The sequence below is a fragment of the Tinamus guttatus genome, unplaced genomic scaffold (genome assembly GCF_059628265.1).
Source record: "Tinamus guttatus ecotype Peru unplaced genomic scaffold, ASM5962826v1 Tinamus_guttatus_pri_ptg000083l, whole genome shotgun sequence".
NCBI classification, from domain to species: Eukaryota; Metazoa; Chordata; class Aves; order Tinamiformes; family Tinamidae; genus Tinamus; species Tinamus guttatus.
In genome coordinates, this window is record NW_028288617.1 from 3,367,892 (window position 1) to 3,383,976 (window position 16,085).

Consider the following 16,085-nt stretch of genomic DNA (forward strand, 5'->3'; position numbering starts at 1 on the left):
TGGAGGCAGAGCAGGGATGCAGCTCGCACGGGGAGCCATTCTCTCACAGGAGGGAGGAGGTTTCGCATCCTCTGCTCCCCATGTGAGTGAGGTGGCACGCGCAGCACTGCCACGAAGACACGAAGGGGCAACAGGTCGGGCTGCTCCCGTAAACCGCGTTTCTGGAGGCGAACAGCGAGAGCAAGGGGAATCGGCTGGGACATGTCGCGCAGCAGGCGACAAGCCAGCTCGCTGACCCTTCCTTTAATCATAACTTCCTGTGCTCTCCATTTCATTTTCTGTCCCTGTCCTAGAAACAGCTGGCTGTTATTATCATTATGAAAAGCTGACGGCATCCCGAGGTGAAGGTGCTTTGCAGATACCTGTCAGCGGGAGCGCGGTGTCTCCAGCGCGGGCACCGCTGGCTGCGGAGGGCGGCCTGCACGCTGACGGTGCGCACGGGCGCAGGCCGGGGGAAGGGAGGACAGGATGTACGTGTAACTGTAGGAACCCATTTATCACCACGCTGTCTCCAGAGCATTAATCTAACATCAAAAGCCTTGGGGAAACCACCCATGTGCTCTTTCTAACAGGAAGAGCCCTTGCAGCCTCCACCGACCAGACGAGAAAACAGAAAAAAAAAAAAGAAAAAGCAAGCGGCTCTCAAAAGAAAATACTTCCGTTAAATATAGCTATGCCTCTTCCCCTTGTCAACAGCAGTTTCATTTATAGTTCTGTCCGTTGTGGGATTTCCCCCACATCATTGCAATGTCCAATTGTGTGTGGGCTGCAGGACAGGATTTTGGGCTTATTCCACAGCTTTAGGACTAATGCTTGCTCACTCTCTCACTTGCTTTTTTTTAAGATTCTTTTTTGCAAGTGCTTCAATTAAGATCAAAGATAGTAAAATTTGAATTTTAGAATAGAATTTGAAAACTGAGGTGTTAATTTCTCTGTTTCTCTCCCTCTACATATTTCCTTCTGACAGTATTTCCTACTCTTCCTGATAATATCCTCTATTCTCTCCTTTCCCTACCCTATTTTCCCTTCCTGACTCTCCCCCAGGTTTTTGAGGTGCTGCTGAAAAGCATCCAGTCCAGCTATGGGCATAACTAAGGCATGAAAATAAAGCACAGGAAAAAAACACCTAAAAATCTGCAGTATCATTTATCTAGTCCCTGGTCCCTTCTTACCCTGTCTCGCTCTCAATGTCCTGCTCTATCTTATGAGCTGTCTCACCTCCTGCTGCATCCAAAACAGACTGTGAGATCCGCACGGCAGTATTTTTCCCTTGTTATTTGTTTGCTGGAATATCTAAGCACAGTACTGGGTTCCACAAAAAGCAAGCAACAAGCGCTGAGCATGTGCATGCTGAGTCAGAGGTCCATGGCCTGGACGACTCAGCGCTGCAATCTGCCCTTCACAATAAATATACGGCATGAACTGACCAGAATTACACAATCAGAACCCCCTTAATTTCCATTTATGTGTAGTTGACTCATAAATAACAATAACATTAACAAAAATACTTTCTTCAGAAGGAATAGGCTTCACAAAGCACGACGGGCAAACCAGCCAATCTACTTCAAACTGGAGCGAGGTGACAAAGCCATGGAGCAGAGGCACTGAAGGTCACTGCTCTAACAGGCAGCAGCGATCTTCTGAGATGGCAGCCCAGCATTTTGCCAAATAGCCCCGGATTCAGTCAGAAGATGTGTGGCATTAAAATGGCAACCAACAAACATCTACAGACAACTACGAAGAAGGCGAGAAAACCACTACCCTGGATGCACAGTGGGTTTAACTATGACTTTGTGCCTGTCATTACCACATTTGGTATCTTGCTGACTTTTTAGTTGGCTGCTGGAAAGTTTCAAGCAATTGCTCTGCCAGATTAATGTCACCTACAGCTAACCTCATTGTCCTGTACTGAGCTGCCACATCCTCAGAGTAACACAGCTCAGCTGTGAGAAAAACATGTGAGAAAAGGACATTCTCAGCATAAAAATGCAGTTATATTATTGTAATGAATTTTCTGATTATAAAGGTTCTCTGGATGCTAAAGAACCATGACAAAAGCACCAGTCAGGTGACAAAACACAACACTCCTAGCTCCAGTCTCACAGAACCTCAATATTCACTCACACATCTCCAGCAGTCAAAATGACTTTCCTAAAATCTACTTGAAGAAATTCGAATGCTGAAAATCCACTGAGGGGAACTGTTCAAGTGGGTGCTCCTGGACACTGTCGTCCTCACCCCGTTTGGAAAAATATTGATATATAAATGTAATTAAAGGAAAAGCAACTCAGGTAACCCATAGCTACTTTTCTCCTGGTTTCTTACACAAGTATAGCAATGTTTTTGAAAGACATATACAAAAATTTTAAAAGCGACGCATACAATTAATAAAATCCTGACTGAAGCTCTACCCATGTCAGGTTTCTGATAACAGTGAAAAATCATTTGAGCTTTGCTTTTATAGTTGCCAGATGTCATCAGTTTACTCTGGGGCTCTGTATGTGAGTGCACTGCATTATACAGTAATGTTGTAGCTCTTTATAGTTCAGTCTTATAAAAAGGCAATTTCTATTAAACAAAGGCAAGTTTTTTAAATGTTAGCTATTTAAATGCTTGTGTTACAAATGTTAACTTGGCCCTCCTTCTGAAGTTCATGAAACCACATTAGGGAAGGCAAAGCCAAGAAACCAGCACACCGCCCCCTCCAGCGACTCTGTGCAGGCTGTTGAGGCAGTCAGGGCGAGAGAGCAGAGACAGAATGTGCTCTGCAAATGGGAATCTTCAGACACGGTGTGACAGGGATGATGTGAAACTCCAATAGACCACAACTAGAAATGCTGTAAAAGCAGTGGAAAAAAAAAAAAAAAGAAAGCATAAAGTCGCAAATCCATCTCCATATGCCATATTTCCCATAAATCCTGTCATTTTAGTAATTGTAAAAATCACTTTATAAAGCATTAATTTATATTCAAGTAGCATCAATAAATGAAATCTTAATGTAGTGAATCCTCCAAAGAAACATGCAATGAGACTATGAGCTTTTAAAGCTAAAGGCACAAACACAGGGGGCTGATGAGGAAGACCATGGCCACACACTGAACTGTTTTTGCACCAGTGAACCAGACAGTCACTTGTGCACTGACACAACCCGTGTGTTTTTTTGCTCGAAGTGCCATCTTTTGGCAGAATTGAGAGAATGACTTCCAGGTTTTTCCTGACTCACTCTAGTAAAAAGATGAGAAACATAAAGCATCAACTCTGTACAATGTGTACATATCATTTATGCAGTAATGTACCTGAAAAAATAATCAAATCAACAGTGGATTAACTACAGACTTCCAATGATATCACCATTAATGTAGGTGATCTATGAACTGTGGAATAGTTGAGCCTTGAAAAATTTTGCATAACATAAAATAGAGTAGAATGAATGCAGAGAAAAACAAGAGTTAAATGAATCCCCACAGGCCACCCCAGAAATTGTTATGCAAGTGCTTAGAGTTGAAAACTCAGAGAAATTCCTTGTTTAGAGATTCCCACACTTTTTCACCACTGACGGTGATAACAGGTCCCGGTTCTGTGCTGCATCATTTCCCACTTGGAGGTGTCTGTACACACTATCAGCGATACACATACAGCCATTTGGGGATTCTTGCCCTAGGCAGTGCCAAAAATGTGCATGCAGGCCTGCCTCACAAAATCTCACTGGTACGTTTTGCCGTAACTGCAGAAAGGGAGATGACTGAGCTCTTCTGACTGCTCTGCTTTCAGTTAAAAATGGGCCTGCCTTAAAACAGGATTTGCTATTGATTATCAAGTGACTGTTTTTTGTTTTAATGAGCGTAATTCTGCTCTGTGTGTACTCATTCTACCTGCAGGCCATGTGATTTTAACTGTTTGTACTAACCCTGGCTCAGAGCAGCAACGCTAACTGAAGGCAGGCATAAGGAAAGGGACCCGTAGCCCTGAGAAACCCTGGCTGTCACCAGAGATGTCTCCCCTGCCTGTCCTGGAGGTGCAGAATTGCTCATTTTAGGCACACCAGTGGGGTGCTTCTGGGTGTTCCCTGAGCAAGCTCATCTGATTCCTTTAGCACGGTGGAAAGCCGTCTTGTTTAAACTGCACTCTGAAATGGTAACAGCTACAGCACCTTCTGCTGCAAATGCACAGGTGAACAGAACTCCATAAAAGGGAGAACTGAGGTGTAGCAGGCTCAGTTACTCAGGAGCCCCTGGTTGCCAATATTTACACAATCTACTGAGCACTGCTTTAGCTTTCTACCTGTGAACTGCTTGGACATTGCATTTTCTCTGATAAATTTAATGTCTTTTTCAAGCCATTTATTAAAAACAGATTTTGCCTCTAGGTTATTTGTAAACTACTCAGTTCAATTATTCATACTGTGTGAGTCTTCACTGAAACATTTGCTACTGCTGAAGGAGACAGAGAATAAGAAATTACAGACGTCAAATTGTGTTTCCCACACGTCTCGGGTATTGTGGGATGAGCAGCCTCCATCAAGCACCCGGTGCAAGCAGCAACCCATTCTTACAAATCTTTGCATAATTCGTGCCAATGTCCCTGAAGGAAGTGAGATTTCATATGGAAGCCTTTTCAATCACTGATGATGTTGAAAGAGACAGGGAAAGAGATAAACAGAAGGTATTTCTCTCTGATAATTTAACCATCTCTATGAGCAGGGTAAAATAATCAACGTTTCTTATTTCTCTGATACGGCACTGTCCTTATGGAATTTCCCAATACTCTTCCACTTTCTTCCACTATTCAGCTCTGAAGTAACAAACTGTTCTCTTAGAAAGTACTTGGCAGGTACAAGATAGGAAAAGGACCAAGGTTGTACAAATGATTAAAACTTCTGGCTCAGGAGAACCAACCTGCAACTGCTGCAATGTGACCTGCTGGCAATCCAATTTTTGGAGTGAATCAGTGTTTTCTTAAGGTAGTCTGGTATCTGGCACTATCACTGCAACTTCCAGTGATGTTAAATTCAGGCAAGTATGGAGTGTGTATAGGAGCTCTACAGGCAGCAGGGGAAAAAAAAGATGGGCATCAGAGAGTGAAGTAAAGTCATTCTATGATAATAAATGGTTACATGTGCAAAACTCATGGGAGATTTCGCCCATCAACTAGAAATATTTCACAGCATAGGGAAGCAAAAGAAAATGATGCGCGGGAGGGTAAGTCAGCTCCACGCTCCCCACAGGCACCTTTCCATGCCCCCGATCCCTGCGCGGTGCCTGCACAGGGGGCCAAGGGAACCAGGAGAGCCCTGTGGAAAATGCCTTCCACATCCTGACATCCAGGTCTTGGGAGGGCCCTCCAGGGAGGCGGCCAGGCAAGGCAGCGCCTTGCCAGGGCAGCTTAGAAAAGCTCCACTAAAGAACAGTGAACAGGCCCACTAACAAAATAGTTTTCTCCAAGGACTAATGACGTACAAGCAACATGATGAGCACCAAGCTAAGTCCTTTGAAGGTCTAGATTTACTGGCGTAGAGAAGCAAGGAACATGTATCACCAAGTCCATATTTGAAAGTTCGTGTAATCATGCAGTTTCTGGATGCAAAACCAGAGGCAAACAGTCTAACTTAGAGCAACTATATTTTCTTGATTCTGGGCCTAACACATGCTAATCTAGTTCCTGAAGTAAATTACATGTTTCGTTGCCATTGCCCAAGAGAACATAATGCTGCTCTTCGCTGCAGTTGCCATTTTAAAATCTAGTATTTCCCCTTCCACATTATGCACTGTAAGCGAGAATTACGAACATAACATGGATCCCTAGGCTCGCTGCCCCTTAAATCTCTGTCTAAATGTAATTATGCAAACATAACTTTATTTTCACAGAACCCCAGTGTACATACACAGAGGTTTCACAAAGAGGACAGTGGTTTCCCTGAAATACGTTTGGCTGAAATTAATAAAAATTTGGTGCCTACAGCCAGTGATAATATTCTCCAAACAGTTAAAAAAAAAAAAAAAGGTGGGCAAAAATCCTAAACCACATCTTGTTTATTATTCACAGCAGCCTGAGATTCTTCTCCAAGCTGAGCTTTTTCTTTCTCAGTAATATGTCCTAGAAGTGCCTCTGTTTTTGGCAGTGCCTGCGTATTTTTGAAGACTTACCTTCGCAATTATATAAAGGGCTTAACAAGGACACACATTAGCAATTTAAAATAAGAACTGCAGTTGGAATATATTTTTAGAAGAATCAGCTTAACAATAGGGCCCGTACATTTGTTTTAAGATTAGGATTGCTGGGTGATTAAAATTATTTCCAGAGCCCTGGGAAATGCGTCCTGCATTACAAGCTCTTTCACAGTCCCTGGGAAATACGAAGAAAGGATCCCTAACTGCAGCTTATGTTAGTTGCCAAAATTACAGTGTGCTTGTTACCCTAGATTTTGTAGAAGCAATTACTCACTAATATTAAATGTTACACCCTTTTTTTTTCTTGGATTTCTGACCTGTTCACCTTCTGCCAAGAATTCAGAGCAAATGTCTGCTACCCAAAATTATTTTATTATGTGCCAAAGAATGTTTTTGGCAGGTTTTTTTCTTTTTCATGCAGGAAAATATGCTGGAAAAGATTAACACGACTTGGAAATGATCTTTTGATGAGCACTATTTGGCATTCACTTTTGAAGCCTTTCTGAGCACTGCAAATTAACAAAAAGAAATACGATACAGACAGAAAACAGAACAAGAGCAACGGAAAGAGGAACTTCAAAATTTTTTTAAAAATAAAGCCTGAAATAATCCTCATTTTCACTCACTCTCTGTAAATTAGTCTGACGACTTGCAAATAAACTAGCACTTGAATTTAACTATGGGCAAGACTTAAAATAACTTACAAAGGACAACGCGTGCGAGAGAAAATTATTCTTTCCCTTTCAAGCTGATGGGGTGTTATCCTTTAGCCCTGCCCTTGGAACCAAACATCCAAGGCACAGATGTGCATCTTTTTAAGGATCACTTGCAGATAAAAGAGGCCACAGATAAGGAAGACCGCAGATTTTATGAGGATGATCAGGGGCCTGGAACATCTGCCCTATGAGGAGAGGCTGAGGGAGCTGGGCCTGTTCAGCCTGGAGAAGAGAAGGCTGAGAGGGGACTTGATCAGCGTCTATAAGTACCTCAAGGGAGGCAGTGAGGAGGATGGTGCTGGCCTCTTTTCAGTGGTGGCCACCAACAGAACTAGAGGAAATGGCCACAAACTGAAACACCAAAAGTTCCATAGGAACTTAAGGAAAAATTTCTTAACAGTGAGGGTGACAGAGCCCTGGAACAGGCTGCCCAGAGAGGTTGTAGAGTCTCCTTCTCTGGAGATCTTCAAAACCCGCTTGGACGCAGTCCTGTGCCACGTGCTCTAGGTGACCCTGCGTGTGCAGGGGGTTGGACTAGATGACCTCTAGAGGTCCCTTCCGACCTTAAGCATTCTATGATTCTGTGATTTTTCCCTAAGCCCTGTTCTTCTGTTGGGGGTAACACAGATCTCCAAAGAGGATGTCAGGCTGATGCTTCAGGGGCGCAGGGAAACGTCACCACGAGGACAGTGGCTACTGCTGCTCCCTTCGGATGAGGGAGCTGCGGAGCTGGGGGTTCATAACGGGCACGGCTGGGCAGGCAGAAAGGCCTCAGCACTAAATGCAGCCTTATTATAGGGGCTTATTCTATATAAAAAAATGCAGTATTGCAGATACGGCTTCTTTCTCCAAGTTGAAGAATCACGAGGAAAAGCAGTAAGCTGACAAATACATATAATTATGCAGGCTTTTAAAACAGGATGTTAAGTGATCAAAAACAAAATCAGAGAATCTATATTACAGAATAAACTCACAAAGGTGTGATTATGCTCAAATAATTAAAATAACCACATTTGCTCAGTGTCTGGCAACTTTCGGGCAAAGAAAAATTAGAACAGCCAAGTTTATAAAATTGTGAAAAGACCTAGAAGGAAATACCAAGTAAGCAGGGTTTTTAAAATGGCAGAAGAACAAGATACTCAGTGTATTTTTTTTCCTTCACGGGAAAATTCTTCACCAAGTATTGCTCTTCTTACATGGAATTTAAATGGCTGTTATTATGCAAGAGGGGTAAAGGACACAGAGAAGGACTTTTTCAAATGGACCTCTCAAAATGCACCACAAAAAAATCAAAACAATTGTTAATGCATATGTCCACAAAGTAGATATCTAAGTACAAAATTGTAAGTCTATGCACACAAAAGCACATAAAAATGGCCTTCATGTAGTTACATTCCTTTGAAAGCATAACTAGAGCAAAGTATGACAAAACGAGCAACTTCTGTGGCTGTAAAAATAGTTTTTCTTCCTCATTGTGGAATTTGGCTTTTGGAAAACTGACCATCAAAAACTGCTAGTATGTATTCACTGTTCCATGAAAAAAGTGCACAATGTGGTTTTGATTCACACATTGTTTCACAAAATATGGAGGTGCTGTCAGCTCAGAAACCTTCAAAATTTGCGTAATTTTAAAGGAGACTGGTAAAAATGTTTAGATTTAAGCTACTGGTTCCACTCTTCCCAAGATCTTCCTCCAGACTTGGCTTTAGTAAGTTCAAAGAAAAACAGTTTAGGAACTTCAGTCTAATAAAGTGAGTGGCCTTCTAATGCTGATTGTGATTTTTTTTAAAAAATATATTTAATATTTACAAGGAGCATGAAGATGTTTACTAACGGAGTGAGAAACTGTGCATAATAATGCAATTGTTAACTGAGAAATAGTTGTCTCCAGAAGTCATCATTCCTTGAACTAAGATGTATAAACTGAAATTCAGAGTCAGTTTCACTGTTCTGGAACTGTTTAGTAACTTCTTCCCTAGTTTAAAAGAGATGCAGAAAGTAGGAGTGGGATTAAACAAAAATAAGAGTAGCAACTTATTAAAATGAATTATTATATACCCTTTTTTACAGCAGATTCTTTTTTTTACTGTATGCACATAATGCAGGCAGGGTTATATATATTATGTTATATTACATGCTACCTATATAACTACAGACAGTTTCTCATTTAATAGGAATTCTAATTCTGGGGTGACTTTTAGGAAATATTTTTATTTAAACCAAAACAATTTTGTCAAATATTTTAAACATAGTTATCCAAAGAATCACTATGACATATGTTACCATATTGGAACAGCCTTGTGCCATTTATTTATTTCAAATAGTCCATGAAATGTCACAAATGCTGGTTTTGCATTCAATGTCTCATAAGCTTAAGTCATTTTATTTTAATTGAGTGGGCTGGCTGAAAAGAGGATAAAACATCATAAAAACAAAGCTGTGTGCCCACAGAGCAGATTTGGGGTAAATCATGACAATTAAGAATGGATTTTATATTGTCCCAAGCTGTCATACAGCTGAAAAGGTGAAAGAATCTCTGCCTTCAGTCTTAACTCCAGTTTCTCAATAATGTAGTTAGCATCTAATTCATACTATGTTCAGCTACATATATTCATGTATATATTCACATATAGGACTTTGAAATAATGGAAGGATACTGTTAAATATTGTACTAGCACACCTGCAGTTGCCTTTCATTAGATGATCTCTATGTATTTTAGGAATACAGCCTACTACTTTTGTGAAGTACTATACACAGCACTACCCTCATTTTCAAACAGTAAAATTGAGATATAAAAAAAGATTAGGCCCTGGCCTTCAAGCACCCAGTTTTCACATATTCCCTTACACGGCGTGCTATTTTATTTAATCGGGAATACCTGTCCAGTGCCAGTAACACCCAGCACAAAAGCACTTGTGCAAACAGAAGCTGAACAAATACCCAAGCAGGTTTGTGTCGGTGCCATGGGGCTTAGCCTGTGAACCCTAGAGCTACCCCATAGCGCGGGCAGAGCACACGGGGCTCAGGAGCCAGCGACGACACGTACAGACATATAGAAAATAGTGCAGTCACAGACAGCTATCAGGAGAACACCAAACGTGCATTTGACTGGGGCAATGTCAGTTCAAGGGTGTATTTTTCCCTCAGCAAATAAAAGGTCTCCTATGTTATGGCACAGCTTTGCACACAGTTTCTAGAGCATTCCAGCAACCTCCAGGTTTAAAAGCCCCTTTATGGACAGGTCCTTTAAAGCACCTTGGAAGCTTCCCTGTGTTGAGCAGGAGGCTGGACTAGCTGAACGTGAGCCCGCAAGGTGCCCTTGCAGCGAGGCTGCATGGCCATAGGCACGTACTGAGACATAGGAAATTCCATATAAATGCAAAAAACAAACAAGCAAACAAAAGCCCTTTTTTTTTTTTTCCTTTCCCTGTGAGGGTGGCTGAGCACCGGCACGGGCTGCCCAAGGAGGCGGCAGCGTCTCCGGCCTTGGAGCCAGGCAGAGCCCTTGGCACTGGCTCCAGCTGCTCCTGCTGCGAGCAGGGAGGCGGCACTGGAGACCTCCAGAGGGGCCTTCCACCCTCACCCGCTTCGTTCTGTGATCCTGGGACCTCCTGAGATGTCCTCCGGTCCGAATGATACTAATGAGCCAAACTGGGGAAAAAAACCCATCCTCCCCGCAGACTCCACTACCAGGACTCACTATTATCTTTACTGTCGACCTGGACAAGCGCCTTTGTCGACAACAACCTCATCCCCCTCATGAATTATTCTTCAAGGTGTATATTTTAATAATTTAAGCCAAGCCCACGCACTGTATGTATTCCCTTTCTACCTAGCAGCAGCCTTCCGCTGCCCTATTATGCCAAGGAAGCAGTAAGCTTTGAAGTAAATTTAGCTGACCTATATATGCCAAAAATTTCTGCTAGGCTTAATCTGAATTATTTTGACCATGCATTTTTTACATCTGTGACTAAAGAACTCTGTGCCACATACAATTACTCAAAGCACCCTAAACATACATCTCGTACTCAGAAAAAATAGGGAATTTGGACAAAAATTAAGTAGGTTTCTGTAAGTTGTTGCAACTTATAGAAGTTGCATAAAGTACAAATTGAACAGAACAGAATATGGAACAGGGAGGTTGGACTAGATGATCTCTAGAGGTCCCTTCTAACCTCAACCACCCTGTGATTCTGTGATTAACTTCCAGCCATTTCCTATTGCTTGAGAACTTACTTGTGCTGTGATACTTTGTTTACCTTCTGTATGAAACGTCTTTGTTAAAAAATATGAGAATGATACACAAAGAAGATATTTTCCTTCTAATAGTTTTGGTTCCTTCTCAAGAAATGGTGAGAGCACTGGAAGAGTGTAATGTGGTACTACACAAAATATTAGTATCTGGCTGGACAACAGCACAGGGATGAAATCCCTGAGGCTTCAGAGAACAACCATGTCCCTTATAATGTCCACAGGCAGAATGACAGTAAGATCCACTAGACAGGAAAGGTCCCTGCTTGCACATGCCAGCTCTGCAAACAATTTTGTGCCATGATTTGCAAAAATACTTCATGCTGTGTAACTGTGCCCTTGAGCCCATGCTTAAAACGAGAGAGAAAATCTTATCTTTTAAGAAAACAAGGCAGATCTATCAAACGTGAACCAAGCACAGACCACTGCACTGCTGTCAGCCTGAATCTACCAAGTGAAGACAACCATGTATTATTAGCTGCCTTCATGTGTTACTAGCTGCCTTATCTTGTATGGGTGGGAAGAAACAAACAACCATTCTGAAACGTGCTGGTAAATTTTCCCAAGTCAGCACCTAAAAAATCTCACTGAAACACTTTTCTGCAAAAGCATGCAGCTGATGACTTTATTACGCCATTGCCTTGGAGGGGGCATTGACCATACAGTGAGAAATACTCTATCAACACTAACTGGTAAAACATGGAAAAATGCAGCCTGAGCAGTGCTGAGGTGAAAGTGACAGCTGAGAGTGAAAATGGAAACCTTTGCGCAACCGAAAATATCACAAGTCATTGCCAGACATCCACCACAATAGATGTCCTGCGAGAGCAGCACGAGCCCTGGGCAGATGGGAAGGGCAGGGATTCCATAGTGTGAAACACACACAAGTGCTAGAAGAGGAATACAATCAAACGAATCAATACATCAGAACCTTTACAGTTGAAAAAAGCTTTCACTATTGAATAGGCAAGTTGACCAGAACAGGCAAGGAAACTTACTGGCCATGTGGACCTAATAAAGGATTTGTTACTCACAACAGATGGCAGCACACTCTGGATTAAAAGGTATGTGGAGGATTTGATTTCCCCTGGTTTCATCTTTTTCCTTTCTTTCCTCCCCCTTTCAATTCTGCTTGGAATTCTTGCTGCATATTGGTGACTTGTTCTGATTTGCACTCCAAAAGAGAAATAATTGCCTAATTCGGTTTTGAGCAGACAAACCAGAATGGGAAAACTCTAAATTTTGAATTTAATATCATTTCGGTAGAAGCACAGGTTTTCACTCTGAAGAAAAGCAATAAAGAAATCTGTTGGCAGTAAAGACTGATGCTAGCAAAAGTATGTTGATTGAGAGTCTGAACACATGCAATCCTGATCCAATGTTATTTGGAGAGCAGAGCTACAAATTCTTTTCAGGTAGCTTTTCTCCATCTGTTATCAATGCTCTGGCTTTGTTGGTATGACCATATCTGCCATAGCAATATTTCCCATGCCTATATTTCTGGACTGGTATAACGCTTGTACTATATATAATCCAAGTCTATTTTATTAATTGAGTCTATTTTATCAATATTTTCACTCAAACATAGTCTGTGAACCACGACACCTACAAATAAATACAATCTGATTTTTAAAAGTCTGACTCCTGGGAAGAGCAGAGTTTGGAAGTGCTTGCCACTTTTAATAATTGGGCTATTCAAAGAAGTTGTGTGGCAAAAGGTCATATTCAGAAGGTATTAAAGCCAAATACCTTCTTGCAAGCAAGTTGCAAGACTTGGCTTTTGGATAGGAAGTAACAACCTAAAATTGAATTAAACGCTCGCTTTCTTTATGCCTCAGGAACAGGGGGCATTCATGACCCTACAGTGAAAGTGAAAACACCCAGCAAACTGAGTGGTAGAATCACTATACCCACAGAGCTCAAATGAAAATTATGCCTGGTGCATGTTTTTTTGATAAAAGATGGGGATTTGACAAAAGATCACCCCTGGGACATCCCCTGTGTGAGGAGGAAATTCTTTTATTATTATTATTTTTATGTGGCTAATTAGAGCCTAAACTTGTCCAAGTTCTGTGCCGGAGCGCAGAACCATCGGAGGCCACCCCATGGGAGTCGAGGTAGGCCGTGTAACGAATCTATTGCCACTGTTGGCCATTTCATTTTCCATTTCATCTGCAAATGTACTCAGGACTCATTCCACGTTTCCTTCCAGGTAGCTGATAAAACTATTGGGCAGTATCAGGCCAAGAAGAGATTCCTGTGAGGTCCCACTGGAAACAAGCTTTGCAATGAATATTCCCCATCTCCAATCACTTTTCAAGATTTGCCTGTTAACCATTTTTAAGCCATTTGACCATTCTGGTGCACTCATTTTACATAGTGTTATTTGGTTTGTTTTCAACAAACAAAGTCAGTGTCAAGAAGACTAAGTAAATGTCATCTAGTAGTCCGAGAGTCTGACTCTTATCCTTGTCAACTTAACTTGTAATCATCTCAGAAAAAAAGCAAGATCAAGTTTGCTCGACAAGCCCACTATCCACAAAAACTTGCTGGCTGTATTAGCTGTGTTGTCATCTCTTCATTTCTTCTTGGAGGGATCTAGTTTCAACCTTCCCATGGTTTCGCTTGACCTACAGTTACCTGGATCATCTTATTTAACCTTTAAAAAATCTGGCACAACATTTGTTTTTTCCAGTTCGCTGGAACTCCCCTTGCTATGCCAAGGTCTGTTAAAAAGCAACAATAATGGTTTAGACATTTCAACGCTATTAATACTCTCCAGTGCAACTTTTCTGGCCTGAGAGAGAATTAAGAAGTAAAATATAATTGTTGACTTTCACTTCTAACTTCAATTATAGAAGACTTCAACTTCCATTAGAATGACCTGCAAGCATTTTCATAATGAAATGCAAAGCACCCATTAGTATCTTTGTAATGGTAATGTTCTAAAATAATCTCAAGTGCTTCTGTGCCTTAGACCTGCAAAATATTTGAAATGTCAATAGGACAGGATGCTTTTTACCCAGCTGTTTTATCATACATATTACTTTTTTTTTGTTTTTTTCTCTTCCACCCACCTTTTGCTTGCACTTTTTGGCCAAAGTCTGGAATCTTTAGAGAAGATTAAAGAAAGGTAACCAAAAAGGAAAAGTGAACATGTGGAGGGGTTTGCAAGCCTTTTTACGGTCATGCTCAATATAATTTTTAGAAGCTTTAGGTTTAGATGAAGTTAATATACAATCAATCTAACAATCCCTGTTTTCAGCAAACTCAAGCTGTAGGGGTCTGAATTTAGATTTAATCTGAAACAAGCACTAGCCTTCTAAATTTGGCATACATTATTTTCGAAGCTATTGATTAAACGTCTTTCATTTGCTGTCTTGTCTTACGGTATTTATATTAAGGCACAATGCTGTCTGACAATTTCTACCTTCCTACCCACCTGACCTGTAAATACAGATATAATAATATCTATAGAAAAACAATGAGAATATGGCAGAAGATCTAACGAAGTGTAAGATGTCTTTTTAAAGAGATTGGTGAATTCACCCTTGCTTTTAGTTCTCATTTGCTGAATGGAATTCCTTGCTAGCTGTCAGATACATCTATTAAACTAGGACCTACTATCCAGGTTTTAATATGCTCAGTTTGAAGCATTTTTGAGTATTTCTTCAAATACATAACATCCTTTTTCCCCCTTCTCTTCACTTCACAATCTATGTAGACTAAAATACAGCAGAAAACAAACCAAAACAAAACCGTGCAAATGCAATTATTTGTGAATGTCTTTATGTCTGAGAGGATGTTTTAAGAAAAACATTTGGCATTTCATGTAAGAAAATAAGAGCAGTACAACTTGTAATTAAAATGAAAATTTGTGTGTGAAGTTCTCCCTAAAATGGCAAAAAATATTCTTTGCCTATGGGGGGATACACTGATGTAGAAGAACTTTTTCCTGGTATTTGGTTGGTACTACTGTTCTTGACTGACTTTGTAAAGCCCCCTTCTGAATCACTACACAACTCTAATTTACCCTGTTGATGCATAAAAAGGAATATAAAAGACACTTCCTTTGTTCTCTTTTTTTTCTCATCAGGAAAAGTTACTGTATTAATACACTGTTACGTGGCATCTCTTACAATACAAATACAGGACAATACAATCTCTTACAATACAAATTTCAGGATTCTGAAAGGCTCTTTAGGCTCTGATTATGTCCATCTGTGCATTGCTTTAATATTTAAAAAACACTTCCCAGTGAGGTACCCAATAGTTTATTTTTAAAAATAAACGAACTCTGCATGAAATTTTATTTGTCTTAGTTCCTATCTTTTCCTCATCAGATTCCATGCAAGAGCCAGACCATTTTTAGACAGGCTTTGTTACTAGAGAGAATACAACCTGATGAAACAGCTCCTAACACAGGCCAGCACGGTACTCTCAAATAAATGGTTTAAAAAATCAAATCCTGAAAAACTACAATAAATCTTCCTTTGAAGTTCAGTGGAAATTCCTTACATAGGGATTTGGGCTGCTGGGATTGAAATAGCCTTGGAAGGAGAAGAAACAAATCAAAACAATATATCTAAAAGGAGCCTGTATCTACGGCTCATTAGTCCATGAGAAGCAGGCTGGCCCTGTATCATCTACCTGCTGGATTTTTGGTCCTCTCTTCAGGAAACCTACCAAGTCTGGAGGGCTAATCCTGAAGCTGGCTTAAATAAGAGGTGTATTTTTTCACAAAAATCTATCCCTTTGTCTTCCAGAAGGTGAAGCACAAAGACTTTTAGCCAATTCTACTTTCAACAACCCAAGGCAGAGAGCCAATCCTAGGTAAACTGGATTTTGGACTACAAATCTTTTGGCAATGTTTCTGACCCCACTCCCACCTCTGCACTGACAGAGTATTTTCCATTAGGGAAGAAAGCTCCTACTTCTCACACTCAGAAA

At 40.8% G+C, this 16,085-nt stretch overlaps 1 protein-coding gene across 1 annotated transcript in view; it reads right to left on the reverse strand.

Annotated features, from left to right (window-relative positions):
* The window catches only part of TBL1X (transducin beta like 1 X-linked), a 133,682-nt gene that overhangs the window by 35,307 nt on the left and 82,290 nt on the right, over positions 1-16,085 (reverse strand). The gene's annotated exons all lie outside the window — the stretch shown is intronic.